Genomic DNA, 15282 nt, shown 5'->3' with positions numbered 1-15282 from the left:
GATCGGAAAGTTTTGGTAGGAGTAGGACATTCCATAAAAATATTTCTGATCCTCCCGCAGGTGGTCCTCTTCAATCCCATTTTTTTTTTATCCATAGGTAGGATTCATTATAAGGTTCCTTGTTTCGGTTGTAAAGCATTGGCTGGGAAAATATTTGAATTAAAAAAAATATAATTAAGATTCTAAAAATATTTAAATTATTCTATAAATAGGTAGGAAAAATATAGGTAGCGATACGATCTACCCAAAACACCCATTAGTCCTAGCTGCACCGACCAAGACTCCAATTAGCTATAGAACTCGTGGTCAACAACTTCTAGAACTTTTCTTTCTAAATTAAACTATCATTACATGCAACACTAAGTGAAAATATAAATCTATTACGAAAATAACTAGTCTTTCACAACTTCTAAACATACTAAACAACTAAAAAAGTACTATTAAACTATTACAAATCATGCTAAATGTACATACAAAATAATATGCAAATATCGAGAAACTTTGAGAGGTAGAAGATGGTCGACTATCTCTTTGAAACTCAGGTGCAACTTGGTAGATAAAACAAGGGATAAACAGTGAGCTGTGAAGCTCAGTGGGTGACAATTTAATAAGAATATAATTTCGCAAAACTTCTTTCATAAACAATTGGATTTGAAGCTTGATAAAGCATTATAAAGACTTGTATAAATCACGGTAAGTCATTTACTACTCAACACCACACATGTACCCGCATTCTGGTATACTGACGTAGAGTAATCTCAGTATGCACAGCAGAATATTATGACTTACTAGCATAGAGTAATCTCAATATATATAACAGAATAATTCTAGTCTGTTGGCATGAAGTAAATCTCAATATATATAGCATAATAATTATAGTCTACTGGCCTAGGGTAAATCTTAATATATATAGCAGAATAATTCTAGTCTAGTGGCCTAGAGTAAATCTCCATATATATAGTTGAATAATTCTAGTGGCATAGAGTAATCTCAATATACACAACAGAATAATTCTCCTAACGGGCGGAGTTAAATGGTCCCAAAAACCTTTATTTTTCTATGTATACTACAGAAAACACATTCATATATACAATAACATGGTGGTTTGAAAACTTTCTGTATAAAATTCTAAATATCATAAATTGTTCAAATTATTCTTTTCTTGTTTCTAAAAACTATTCTTGTAAACTTTTATTTCTGAAACTATTTTGATAAATCCTTCTTTCTAATAACTTTTCGAATCACTTCTAAAATCTTTATTCTTATAACTTTTCTTACTTTCTTAAATCATTTCTTCCATCTTTCTTTCCGAGCATCTAATAAAAGTCTATTTCTCAAGTTATTTTTGAAATCTAAATTTCATAAAATTTGAAAATAATTTTTAAAATCTCTTTCTAAATAATATTTCATAAGCTTTTCAAATCTTTTATGAAAGTTCTCTTTCTAAAAACTTCACACGTTTCTTAAAAAACATAAAACATTTCTAAATCTCAGAAACATTTATAAATTCTAAGTAACATAATTACTTTCAAAATCATTTATGAAATTCTTCTTTCTAACAACATTTAATAAACTTCAATATTTCTCTAAAATTATAAAGAATTTCCAAATTCTCAAACACACATTTTAATTCCTTCTCAGCAAAAATAGTAAAACATACGTGATATATGTATAATTTCTCAAAATTCTATAATACTATATAACTCAAATATTTTAGAATACAACCACTCACAAATCGTACGAATAAGTAAATTTGGGTTGTGTGCGGCTCTAGTTTCGATTGGGCCTCAAATATTAATTCAACACAAAATTTCAATATACACTTGATTCCAACGCAAAACTACATCTTAAAATAAATCAAAATATTTGATTAAAGAATCGCTCCTCCCTCCTCAACCCAACCATATTTTTTTCTCTTATCTTAATTGCGCATGGGACCCACAACCCACTTTTCTTCTTAGTTTCTCATTTCTAACACTTTCGTTTTATTTATTTCCTAATTTACTTTCCACGAAATTCACTCCCTCTTCCTCCCTCTTCATTTTGTTTTTCTGCAACTCCTCTCCCATTACCTCCTCCAACAAGTTCAAGTTCTTCCTCCAAGTTTTACCATTAACCCGAACAACCTCTGCTTTATCATAAAATCACTTGTTAAGGTTAAATTTCCACTCACTCTCCAAAGATTGCTACTGGTTTCTTGAACCCAAAAAGAACAATCCAACTAACTATTCCTTGGTTTCTATCCTTCTCTCCAACTCCCCGAGGAAGCAAGTTAAATCACCTCCCATCATCTTGTATTGATGGATGCACTCTACGAAAAAGCTGTGTCACAGACAAGCTTCACAGTCATAAACTGTTTACGATCTCAGAAGCTCCACCAAAGCAAGTTCTACTAGCTTGGCGTTGATACCACTTGTTGAATAAATTAGCACAGCTGTGATACCACTTGGTGAATGATTTAGCACAAAAGGAAAGAGACGATTGCTTGAAGAAAGATACTTTTATTTGAAAAGTAGAAATATGGACACTCTTTGATGGAAGACTATCCCACACTTTCTAACTTTAATCTCTTTCTTCAAGCTTAAACCACTTTTCATCAACCGTTAATGTTGGCTCTTCAATTTTGGTTTCAAAATCACGTTCAACACTTTGATTTCAACTTTTGCTTCTTCAAAAATCGAAACCCTATTTTTTTCCGGCCATCTCTCTCGATTTCTCCCAGAGAAGATCCCTTTTTTCTTCTTCGTTTTCTTTCTTTTTCTTTTTACCAAGTGTCCTCCTAAACGTCACACACATACATATCCCTCCAAAAATATTAACTTCCATTTTTTACTAGAAAAGTCAGATATGCCTTTACAAAATATTACCTCTTTTTGTAACTAAGAGAATAGCTGAGGATATTCACTTTCCCAAGATGCCTCTTCAACCGAATGATTACTCTATAAAACTTTAACTAATGGAATATTCTTATTTCGCAACACCTATTTTTTCTATCTAAAATTTGCATCAGCATCTCTTCATGGGACAAGTTTTCTCGTTTAACTGTACTGGTGTGATTCAAGAACGTGCGATGAATCTGGTACAATGTCAACATGTCAGCTGCATCATCAAAGGTTAATGTACTTTAACCACATTGATTGAGCCATTTTCTATGTGTTCTCGAATGAAATTGTACTTTACATCTATGTGGTTTGTCCTGCTATGGAATTGTTGGTTATTTGAAAGATATATTGTATTTTGGTTGTCACATTGTATCTTTTACTTGATGTTGGTTATTTCTAAAATAATTTAATAACCATTTAAGCCATATAGCTTCCTTTATTCATTATGACAAAGCTAGGAACTTTGTTTCTGTGGTAGATAAGGCTACCACTCACTGAAGTGTTGCTCTCCAACTGATAACGTTTTCACCAAGTAAAAATATGTAGCCTGATAGGGATTTTCTTTGGTCAATATCACCTGTATAGTTTGAGTCAAAAAACCTATAGAGATATGGCTCTAATTTGTATGATGCGTATTTCAAGCTAACATTTTGTGTTCCCCTTGGGTACCTCAGTACCCATTTAGCAAATTCCTAGTGCCTTCTACCCGAATTTGCCATGTATCTACTTATTATACTTGTAGCATAGGCTATGTTTGGTCTTGTACATACCAATATTAGGTATATTAGACTGCCTACCACACTTGCATATGGTATTGAATTCATGTATCTTCTTTGTTTATAATCATTTTTAGTAGGGGAATTAGTTGCAGATAGTTTGGAATGCTGAGTTATAGGAGTTTTGACTAGTTTGGCTTCGTACATGTTGAATTTTGAGATTATGTGCTTACTGTAAGCAGATTAATGTAAATGCAGTTCTGCATCTTTCTTGCTTCTCCTAGGTCTTTCATTTCAAATTGAGACTTCAAACATTCTTTCACATGTTTCAGTTCCTCTTAACTTCTTCTAGCTAATAATTAACATATATTCCGTAAATAGAAGGGGCACTACAACAAATCTTGGTTTTAATGTCGGACAAAAAAAAACACGGAGGAAATGATGTCGGACAAGAAAAACACGGAGGAAACCATGTCGGACAAGGTAAAAAACGCGCCAATTTTAATATATATATATTTTTAAGTATCTATGTCGGGCCTAGCCCGCCATTGTAAGTTTAGTTTTAATGGCGGGTCAGGCCCGACATGGATAATGTGTGATTTTAATTAACCCTAACTTCAAAATTTCACCCAAAATTTTACAATCGATAATTTTTTGCCTCCCACCTCCCTTTGCGAACCCAGCTTCAACTTCAAAACCCTCTCTACCATCGTTGTGAACCCAGCTTCACTACGTGGGAAGGCCAACGAATAGCCATGAACGGCAGTGCGAGCGACGGTCCAGGAGTGATTTTGCGGCAGCGGCGAGCTTCAATTCGGCGGTAGGCGGCGGCGACGAACGAATATATTGGGCGGCGGCCACAACATTTAAGGTTCCATTCTTCTTCTCTTCTCTTCCCTAGTACTAGCTCGTTTTCATCTCCTTCTAGTTTGGTAATTTCTCATTTTCTTATGGTTTGAGTTTATGTTATTTTATCTATAACTTTAGTTTTTTTTTTCTCTTTCTCTGTTGTGCCCTGTTGCACGAATGAAATAAAAAAAAAAAAATTGGAGTGGGTTTAGATGGGATGGGAAGGGAAGGGAAGGGGATAATATTGTTTGTTGGAGGGCTATTTTAAGATCTGGAAAATGGAAAATGAAGAGGAAAAAAACTAAAGAACGTGAAATTGAATATGGAAGGAGGAAAATAATCTTGTTTGTCCCTTGCCATTTCACTTTATCACCACTTGACAAACTAATCATCTGCCGCCTACGCCTTCACCCACTCTCTATCTCATCTTGTAGATTTTAGATCGGTAGTCCTAGTCATCATTTGAATTAGTTAAGTGTTGTTGCTGCTGCTTGGTGAATTAAATTGAGATGTGTGGATTTAGAAGACATGAAAGCAGTTGATTTTGTCTTGTCTTGGGCATAGAATGGTTTTGTCTTGTCTTGGGCATAGAATTTAACCAAAGTCGACAAAAGGGTGAAGCCGAATGGAATGACAATTGGCATATTTTAAAATTCTAATTCCACACGCCATTCACCCTCTTTTAGTCTCTACTTTCTTGTCTTCTCAATTCTATTGTGCACTTTGCTACTCTCATCAATAATAATACTACTTTCAGATCTATATTCACTCACCCTTCAAACTGACCCAAATCAGCGTGCAGATGAGCTTCCATCTGATCATTGAAAAAAATAAACAAATAAGATCAAAGACCCGAATCAGATCTTTTTTTTTTCTTTTTCTTTTTTACAGCATTTTCTACAGACCTTTGAAAGTTAAAATAATAATAATAGAAACAATAATAACAAACACTTTTTCTTCTATGGGTGAGTGTAGAGTACAGGCAGGTGGGGTCCATCTATATTTCTGTTATAACCTTCCATATTTACTAGCTACCACTTTACATACCCCACCTTATCAACCATTTGTTTCTTAATCATTCTTGTTTTACTTCTTAAGAACCCGATAAAGTACGCAAGCTTAACCATTGTTTTTTCTTTTTGTAGATTAAACTTTCATAAATTTAGTCATGGATAAGTCGTGGATGACAAAAAAAAAATGTCAACCGAGTATAGTTTAGGGGTTGAGATGTTTATTGAAAATGGATTACGACATTCAAAAAGATTAAATGTCATTTGTTGTCCATGTTTAAAGTGTGTGAATGCAAAGTCTCAAAATGTGAATGTAGTAAGAGATCACTTTATTTGTTTATGGTATCGATTAAAGCTATAAGACATGGATTTTGCATGGTGAATCACTACCGATTAAGAGAAACATTGAAAGTATGTCTGATAGTGTACAAGAAGAAGTTGAGGATGACGACTTTGATGACACAATAGGGATGTTTGAGGCTGCATATGATTACTTTGATGAAAATCCACAAAATTTCGAGGAGCTACTGGGTGATGCAAAGAAACCATTATATTCAAATTGTAAGAACTTTACCAAAATATCTGTATTGTTGAAGTTATATAATTTGAAGAAACCATTAGGTGAGTTTGTTTCACCATCCCTATATTTTAATGTTGCCAAAAGGAAGTCAAATTTGGGATTGCAACCTCAAGACCAAGCTGAATTGAAGACTCAGAGCTCACAACCAAAAAAATCCACAACTAAAGTCAGTAATGTCTCAAAGAAAAAGGAGAAAGGGAAGGAAGTTGTCAATGCACCTACTAAAGTTTTCATCCCAAACGAACAACCAACAATGGTAACTAATTTGTTTTAGTTTTGTCACTTACTGTTTTTGGGCATGACACTTATCTTTTTTGTGCTTAATATTTAACATTTTGCTTTTAAATTTTCTAAGGGAAAACTATCTCATATGGCTATTGGATCGGTGGAGAACATTGTTGTAGTAGGCATAGTATTTGATAATGACGTTCAAAGTCCAACAATTCATGGAGTGCCATTAGGTGTGGACAATGTCAGAGTGATGATAGACATTGTCATGGGCGAAGATGCTACGATACCAATTCTTATGAAGGGTGAGATAGAGACATTAAATCAAACCATTGGTAGTTTTGTGGCATGGCCTCGTCGACTAGTAATTTTAAATGAGGAGAAAAATGTATGTCTTGTTCTAACTTTAGTGAAGTTTTAACTTTTCATTTGTTAAATGTTGTTTGTAATTTTGTTTGTCAAAGGTTGTTTCTCCTCGAACATCCAAGCCAAGAACACAATCATCTGAACATATTGATGTCCACATGACTATTAAACTCCTAAATCAATATGACGTACGTTCAATGAACAACAAGGATGTAATTGAATTCAATATCGGTGATTACATATTTGGAATGGAGAAGATCATTGGTTTAATACGTGATGACATCATGCAATACTGCGAAATGATTCAAATAGGCTATATGTGTATGCTCACGTGCATCGCGTAAGTATATTAAATCTATTTCATATCTTAACGTTGCTAACTATGAAGTTTAATGTTTTACAATTATATGTTTAGGTATCTTTGGAATGAATGTGAGGAGGAGACACATAAGAAGTTCTTGGTGGTTGACCCTGACAACATTGTACCACAAATTATGTCTTAAGAAACTTGTTCTAGACATCTAGCCAATAGGTTAGACATGAGTAACTTGGAACAAGTAGTACTCATCCCACATAACCGTGGGTAAGCTATCAATTTAACTTGATTTTACTTATTTACAGTTTCTTTAGTCCATCCATGAATGTAATATTATCATGTTGGTTATTAATAGTTTTCACTTAAAGTTGTTTGTTATACATCTTCGAGACAATTGTGTTTATGTATTGGACTCTCTAGGAAGTAAGATTGAAGAAAATTATAAGGGAATCATAAACACGTAAGTGTCTTGAACTCTTATAGTTATAATTTTTATAATTATGTCATTCTAATGTTTCAAGTTATTTAGATCATTGAAAATGTGGCAAGCCAAACACTCTATTCAACATTGTCACAGTACTACAATTTGGAAACTTGTGAAGGTAAATTTGCATTTGATTACATTTTAAATATGCTCAAATTTGCATTGAAATCTTTTGTTAACTCATAATTATGTTATTTTTCAAATTTTCTATATGTAGTGTCCTCATCAACTAGGTTCTATCGAGTGTGGGTACTATTTGCAAAATTATATACGAGAAATAGTGCGGAACCCTAATACTCTCATAACTGAACTTGTACGTATTATCATATACCTTTATGTGTTTATATATGCTTTATCCTTATATTAATCAGTATTATCTTTCTTCTTTTGTAGTTTAATACAAAAAAATGCCTACAAACAAGAAGAAATCGACGAAGTTCGAATAGAATGAACATCATTTGTTGGACGATTTGTGTAGTACCTATGGATTCATTACTTTTGTTTATTTGATGTAAGTATTTTGTTCGGGTTACTTTCTGTAGTAGTACTTAGTAGATTTGAAATACTTTGTCTTGTTTATAATATATAGAACTTTGGATTGTTATGTTGAATGTAGTTTTGTTGGAGGGACGGGCGGTCCCATTTGTTTCTGTGTGGAAGGGTGTTAATATATAGAAGTGTTTGGTTGTTGCTGAATGTAGTATATTATTGCTTTCCAAGTTAATTTTGAGTTATTCTAAAGTAGAGAGGTCATGTTGAAATTTGTACTTGTTTGATCAACTCTTAAATAATTGTGTTTTGAGTTTAAGGTTAGTTTTTGAGTTAAGTTTTAGAATAGATCATGATGTTGAAATTAGTTTTAGTTGCATATTATGTTTTCAGTTTCAATAATATTGAGATATTATTTTGTGTCAATAAGTTGGAAGGAGATATATTGGTTGGTCAGTTTTGAGTTCTATTTTAAACTGGGGAGGTCATGTTGAAATTTATACTTTTTTTATTGTTTGTGTTTTGAATCTAAAGGTTAGTTTTTGAGTTAAGTTTTTCGAATAGATCATGATGTTGAAATAGTTAAGTTTTAGTTGCATATTAGTTTTTGAGTTGCAATAATATTGAGATATTGTTTGCGTGATTAGGTTGGAAGGAGATATATGGTTGGGGTTAGTATTGAGTTGGTTAGTCACGTCTCGACAACCAACTTATTTTTTAATTAAATTATTCACGAAATAATGACGGTCAATGTCTGTCATGAAATATAGTCATTCCATGATGCACGAGGCGAAGATACAATGACGCTCAAACAATGACACTCAAATGATGACGTACAAATAATGACGCACAAACGATGATGTACAAACAATGTCGCACATATAATGACGAGCAAAAACCGCCATGTAAAATTAAACGAAACAAGGACACTCATAAAGATGTCGGTCACCGCCTGTCATTGTTATCCTTCCATGACGGGCATGTCCGTCATGGAAAAGAAGATTTACATGGCGGGCAATGCCCGACATTAAAACTGTCCATCATTGAAAGGAAACAAGGACACTCATATAGATGTCGGTCACTGACCGACATGGTTACTCGTTAATGACGGGCAATGCCCGTCATGTAAAGCCGAATTTGTTGTAGTGGGGATAGATTTCATTCTTTTCATATGGGTTTTTGACATAAAAGCAATTGTCATATAAACTTCGAATAAAGCCAAATTTTATGATAAACTCGTGAAACCTTTTATACCAGCATCTAGGGAATTGTTTAATCTACAGAGATTTTTTAAGCAAGCATATCTGGTTCTCCTTCTCTTTCAGTTGATACCCTTTTGGTTGTTTTAAGTATTTTTTTAATGACAGCCTCAATTTCCTCTGGACCATAGGGAGATCTAAAAGGTGAGACTTCATCTCCGGAGATACACTTGGTTGAATGTGGCTTATAATGACTTCAAGACCTGAAGTTGAAGGATTAAAAGGAGTGAAAATAGATTGAAAATAGGTAATGAAATTATTTTCCATTGCCTCCAAGTCTTCGATCCAGTAACCATTATTATTTTCGATGCCCCAACTAGTGTTACATGTTCTCCTCATAGAATCCTTTTTGTGAAACCACTTAGTATTGCAATCTCCCCATTTGAGTCAATCTTTCGGGAATGTTGTTTTCAATAGATTCCATCCAACATGAAAAGGCCAGTGAGATCATCCTCCAACAAATGAATAAGAGTGAAATCAAGGGGTAGAGATTGTAAGCATTTTCAATGGCTGTTTTTTGTATTTTGATCTGCTTAAATAGCTCTTAGGGGTTTGAATGGCCTCATTGGCGAAGGGTTGAGGAGGAGACATGAATACTGTCCGAGAAAGAGAAAGAGGTCGCTGGGACAGACCAATGGTCATCCCTTTATATAATCTGCTCACAATCTAAATTTGACAAGCATTCCTCAAACCAAAAGGGTTTTAAAATACTCATGTCGCGGGCTCTGGAGGAAGCATAGAGATGCAAAGCAATAACACGGTGATCAAACTTGAACCATTGGAGATGAGAAATGTTTGCATCTAGATAGAATAGAAAGAATCATTACACAGAAATCGGTTTAGATGCTTCCAAAGTTGGGCAGCTATGAAGCGGTTGTTACATATTGTGCGTCCACGACTGATGTGAATGCAAGTGCAAGTATACACTATTCTAATCGATTGTAGTATAAATAAGGTCGAAATCCACAGGGACTAAGGATATTACTCTATGCGTGCACTTAAGAATAAATTAAATGCAAATAAAAGATAATCAATGTTGTATAACTAGAACTAAGTAAAATACTATAAAATGTAGAAAGAAATTCCAAGAAAGAAAGTACTGTAAATCAAAGATTCTGAGGCGAAGAAATGCTTTGACAAAACTAACAGAAAGGGGAAACAAATGAGATGAAAATGAGAGAGATCACTTTATGCTTTTACTCGCTTATAGTAGATGCTCTAGCATAAAATCGCAGCTGATGCTCAAACCGACGTGGTTCTCTTCCGACACACCAAAAATGAATATCTACAACTTCCATTGTTGAATACCCAAGCATAAAGAACAATTTAGAAGCAGGGTTAGGCGGACCTTATCCCTAAGCATCCATAAATCTTGTAGAAAATAGTAGCTAACCACAAAGAGAGCCAAACACGCTACCTATATACACTTCCGAGTCATATAAGACCAAACAAACTGATAGATGCCGCTGACAAAGATAAGTAAAATAAAAATATTATAACAACTCTATTTAATAGTAGAAAAAACATGCTAGGAAGCCTCTGTTCATAAGTTACAGCAAGGGATCCCTGAAAATGAGGTTTAGTTCATGGGGAATGGGAAAAATAAAATGGGTAAAGAAAATAAACAACCTATTTCGTGAAAAAGTGCTTTTAAACCGTCGAAACCTCCAGTTCAATGAAGAAACCAATAGTTTCAGCTTCCTATCGTCAACTTCCTCCTCAAAAATGGGTTTTGCTCTCCTTGTCTTCAGCATAGAATTTGGAATAATTTCTCTCTTGGGATCTATTCCCTCTTGAGGATTGACAATGAGACAACTCTCATCTTGTTGCTTTTATAACTCCCTAAAGATTGGAGTAAACTCGATAAAACGCGCGTGGTTCGAACTTCAATAAAAATTTTGTGTAAAACTTGTTATTGCGCTGCCCAGAAATTTATACAGCAAACGATGCTCCAGCATCAAGACTCTAGCATCTAAAACACCTAACAATTCCTTCTGTTTCTATAGCTCTACTTCCAATACTTCCAGATTCTGCAACAAAAAAAAAAAAAAAACAATGGAGATGAGCTCAGACTTCTCCAAAATTAACAATGCAAGGAATTTATATTTGAGTTTACTATTTATCACTTAATTCCTCATTTTGATGAGCTTATATAGCTAGAATTCTCTCATGAGTTTTCATTATAAAACATATCCATGGAAATTGAGCGTGAGTTTCAATTTATTAGTGAAACGCTCATTACATTTGGTTTCCATAAGAAAAAGAACAAGAAGGTTTTCGTGATACAAGAAATCACTTAGGACACGGAATGTTCGAGGATCCCCAATCCTAGAACATTCCAACATATTATTTTCATAGCGTTCGAAGAGACCTTTCTACAATTAGGGGTCTTAGGCGATCGCCTTACTCGACTATAGCTTAAGTCGGCGCTAAACAGAATCTCATAAAAATGTCTTAACAAATAAAGTTAGCATTACATCGATTTGAATATTTTCCTACTATGAGATGAGATATGACACTTCCAAAACTAAGAAAAATAATCCTCTCTAAAATAGGGGAAAAAATTATTCTGATATAAATAAATAAATAATATTATTTTTTAATTAATAAATTGTTTTAGAATTTGAGCATCTCGTGGGCATGCCGGAGTGGTTATTTGAATCTTGCCGCTCACGTTTTTATTTTAATTAAGAGGTTGTGAGTTCGATCTCATAGGGTTGTACTAAAATAATAATAATAATATCCTTATGTATATTGAATCTAATTGAGTTAATTAAATTTCTCATTAAATTTACAATACTATACTTCTAAAATAATTCATCAATAATAATTTTGCCTTATGTATATTTGAATATAGTTGAGTACGAGCTTATTTTAATATAATGTTGATTGAGCCATCTGAACACGTTTTTCAAATTATTTGATAGAAAATGATAAAATGACCTTACAAGGTGAACACTTTTTTAACCTTAAAATTACTGTTCACAAATTTTATTTTTTCAATAAATTTAGATGTCTAACACATTCCGATGCTTAGAAAAATAATGGTGTTCAAAAAACTCGATAGCTTGAAAAAATCGATCAATTCAAGGGAAATAATAGGTGTCAATTATAGCTGATTTATGCCCATGTTGGCACCAACTTACTAAATACCATGTCATGTGATGTAAGCTTTTCATCAATCAAAATTTTAATATTTATAATGAATAGAGGTATAATTAAAATATTAAAATACAAGAAATTAAATTGAAAATTTTTAACCATAGTCAACACCAAAACTATATTCATTCACCGGTTTGTAGCAGTTGTCTTCTTTTTCACTTTGAAGCACAGCAGAGGGGAAAATAACTTCATTTATTTTTTCTTAATTAACAATTAGAAAATTCCCTCTCAAAATGGATTTAGGCCTCGGATTATAGGAGGCCTAAGACTAATGTTTCTACAAGGAGCCTTGATATAAGAAATATCCAAAATTTATTTGTATGGCTTTTCTTAGTAAAACAAATATAATAATGCAAAGATGAAGATTTAAATCTTCTTATTTCGAAAGAACAATTAAATGGGTTTAATTGCTATTTAACTGCTGGGATATGTTTATATTAGCTTATTTTAATTAGTTTTGAGATACAAAATAATTATGTACTAAATTAATTTGATAATTTGAAACCATCCATTTATCATTTTTAATAGATAATATTTATTACTAATGGAGTTATCAGTTAAAGATCTTTCTCTGTGATTGTTGTACTAGAAGAAGAGAAAAAAAAATCTGAAAAAAAAAATACTCTCTCTTATATTATTAGCCTCAACTACAATTTAATTTTGAAATTTTTTTTCAACCATTATTAATTTTAATAGTATTTTGTTGGTAATATATACATATTATTGTTATAAAGTAGAAAGACTTTCAAAAGTTAAATCTAGAGTAAGTTTGTTTTAGCAAAAGTGTTTTTAGTAAATGTATTTCTAGTACAAAAATTTTGAGAATTTAAAATAATTTTATAGTAATAAAGAAAGTAAAAGAAAAATGAGAGAATTTAAAATGTCTCCCACCAAAAATTAGAGAGGCTCAATAATGATGGATTTTTTCAATGGTTTACGTTTATGCAGATATTTTTCAAAGAAAAAAAAATCTACGTAATAAACGTTAACTTGTATTCTAACTATTATCAACAAAGAAAACAAATGTATGTACAGAATTAAATTAATTAAAGATATATTTATATAACTAAAGGTAAATTTTTAAAAATTATTTAAACATATATTTAATGAATTATCATAAATTCTAAATTTACCATCACAATTAGAACAAAGCCTATTATCCATAAATGGAAAAGAAAAAATAAGGATGTGAATTGTGATGGTAAATTTAGAATTCACGAGTATTAAAACTTAGAACGTACCATTAAAGGGTTATGTGTTCCCCATATTCCCTCCTCGAAGAGAGGACTACTCCATTAGAGAAGAGAGAAGAAGTTTGATGGTAATAGACTTCTAGTGCCTCTTGGCATCAATAAGTCTCTAGCAAAGACAAATGAATACAAACAAAGATATAAGAATTGGCCGATAAGACATGTCTTTGACTGACATCTTATCTCTTTAGAATCTACTTTATGAAAAGTAAAGATAAGATTGACACACAAGCATGGCCGACCGAGGGAATCTTATCTTTGAAAAAGTAAGAAAAAAAATAAAGTAAAGCGGAAATAATTACAAAATGACAAAAGACTTTACAAAAGTAAAATAAAGATAGATTCTGCAATCTCTTCAAGCATCTTTCTACTCCTTCGTCGTTAAGGCAATTTAATGACATCACCCAGCTTCGTCGAGGTACTTCGCACAGTCGTGAACAAGAATTTTCTCAGAGTTTACTCCTCCGGATATAGGATGAAGAACTGTGGACTTACAAAACGACTATCCTCGCCTGACGTTGCCGCCATACATCCAGGACACTTCCATTTGAGTAAGTATGAGTGTATTCTTGTATCTTCACGACATTCCTGTGTAGAACACTACGAAGTTTACGGTCTTGGTCAGCTACCGTCCTGTAGAAGCTATCTCCGTCATGCCCCCGTCTTATCGAGGATTCACATAATCAACGAGATAAGTACAGAATAAAAATTTACAGACAATTCTAAAGACATAAGAAAAACAGCTACCAATTGGTTGCTGAAAAACTTTTTTTTTTTTATAATGATTCGAAGATCACACCTTAATAAGGTTGTGAATCTAAGAACGAATCATTTACGTCTATTTCGGTGTCTTGATCAGAGTCGTCGTCGACTGACGAACTTGATGAGGATATGGTTACGCGTTCACTGGCGCTATCGTCAGATAGTCGATTAGCGACGCGCTGAATTAGTGAATTGAACTCCTCGGTTGAGTGAGTTCCTGCAAGAGCTGACATAATGTGGTTACGGAGAAGTGCATGCTCCTCGTGCTCTTTTCTCTTGATGTCTTGGAGGTGGACATTAGTCTCAAACCATGCTTTCAGGTTATCTTCCTGCAGATGGCTGTACTGGTACTTGTCCCACCATTTTACGGATATTGCCTTGGTTAAGGCTTTGAAATTTCCAGATTGTCCTAGCTTGAATTTCCATAGGATCCATGGACTTTTGAAATATAATGCGAATCGAAACGTAATAGATATGGAAGTTCCATAAATATTCGTTTTGAATAGATGATAAGATTTTTGGATGGGTAAGGGAAAAATCTCCTTACATAACCCAAAGGTATTCCACCATGATTGAAACCATAATGGAAAATGCATTTTGTAAGCATTCTTACAAAACACAATAAACCAAGAATGGTTGTATGCTTGGTACCAGAGTATGTTGTACCAGGCATGGATGTAATCTCTGTATGAGAAAGTCGAAGGCACAAACTTTTTAGAGAAAGCTCGTGGCGTATGAAGTCCTTGATTCCAATGGGAGGGAGTCAGGACCTTTTGAATTTTCATCTTAGAAAAGATGATCTTTGATGAATCATTACAATCTGGAGTGTGGAGTATCTCCACCGATTTTGTATCAACAAGGATGAAATCATAGAATCTTCGATTCTTTTGACACTCATTCGAGTTGAAATTGAATCCCATAGGATAAAC

The 15282-nt window shown here is 33.3% G+C and overlaps 1 long non-coding RNA gene across 1 annotated transcript; it reads left to right on the top strand.

Annotated features, from left to right (window-relative positions):
* The first annotated feature begins 7247 nt into the window (after nucleotides 1-7247).
* Nucleotides 7248-8083, top strand: LOC111019045 (uncharacterized). Its single transcript, XR_015788500.1, has 3 exons — nucleotides 7248-7549; nucleotides 7649-7744; nucleotides 7825-8083. It is a non-coding gene; the product is annotated as an uncharacterized LOC111019045 (long non-coding RNA).
* Nucleotides 8084-15282: the final 7199 nt, after the last annotated feature.

This window comes from Momordica charantia, assembly GCF_013281855.1.
Source record: "Momordica charantia cultivar OHB3-1 chromosome 10 unlocalized genomic scaffold, Mcharantia_2.0 BLBB01000010.1, whole genome shotgun sequence".
In the NCBI taxonomy this organism is placed as follows: domain Eukaryota; kingdom Viridiplantae; phylum Streptophyta; class Magnoliopsida; order Cucurbitales; family Cucurbitaceae; genus Momordica; species Momordica charantia.
This window is presented reverse-complemented; position numbering and strand designations above follow the sequence as displayed.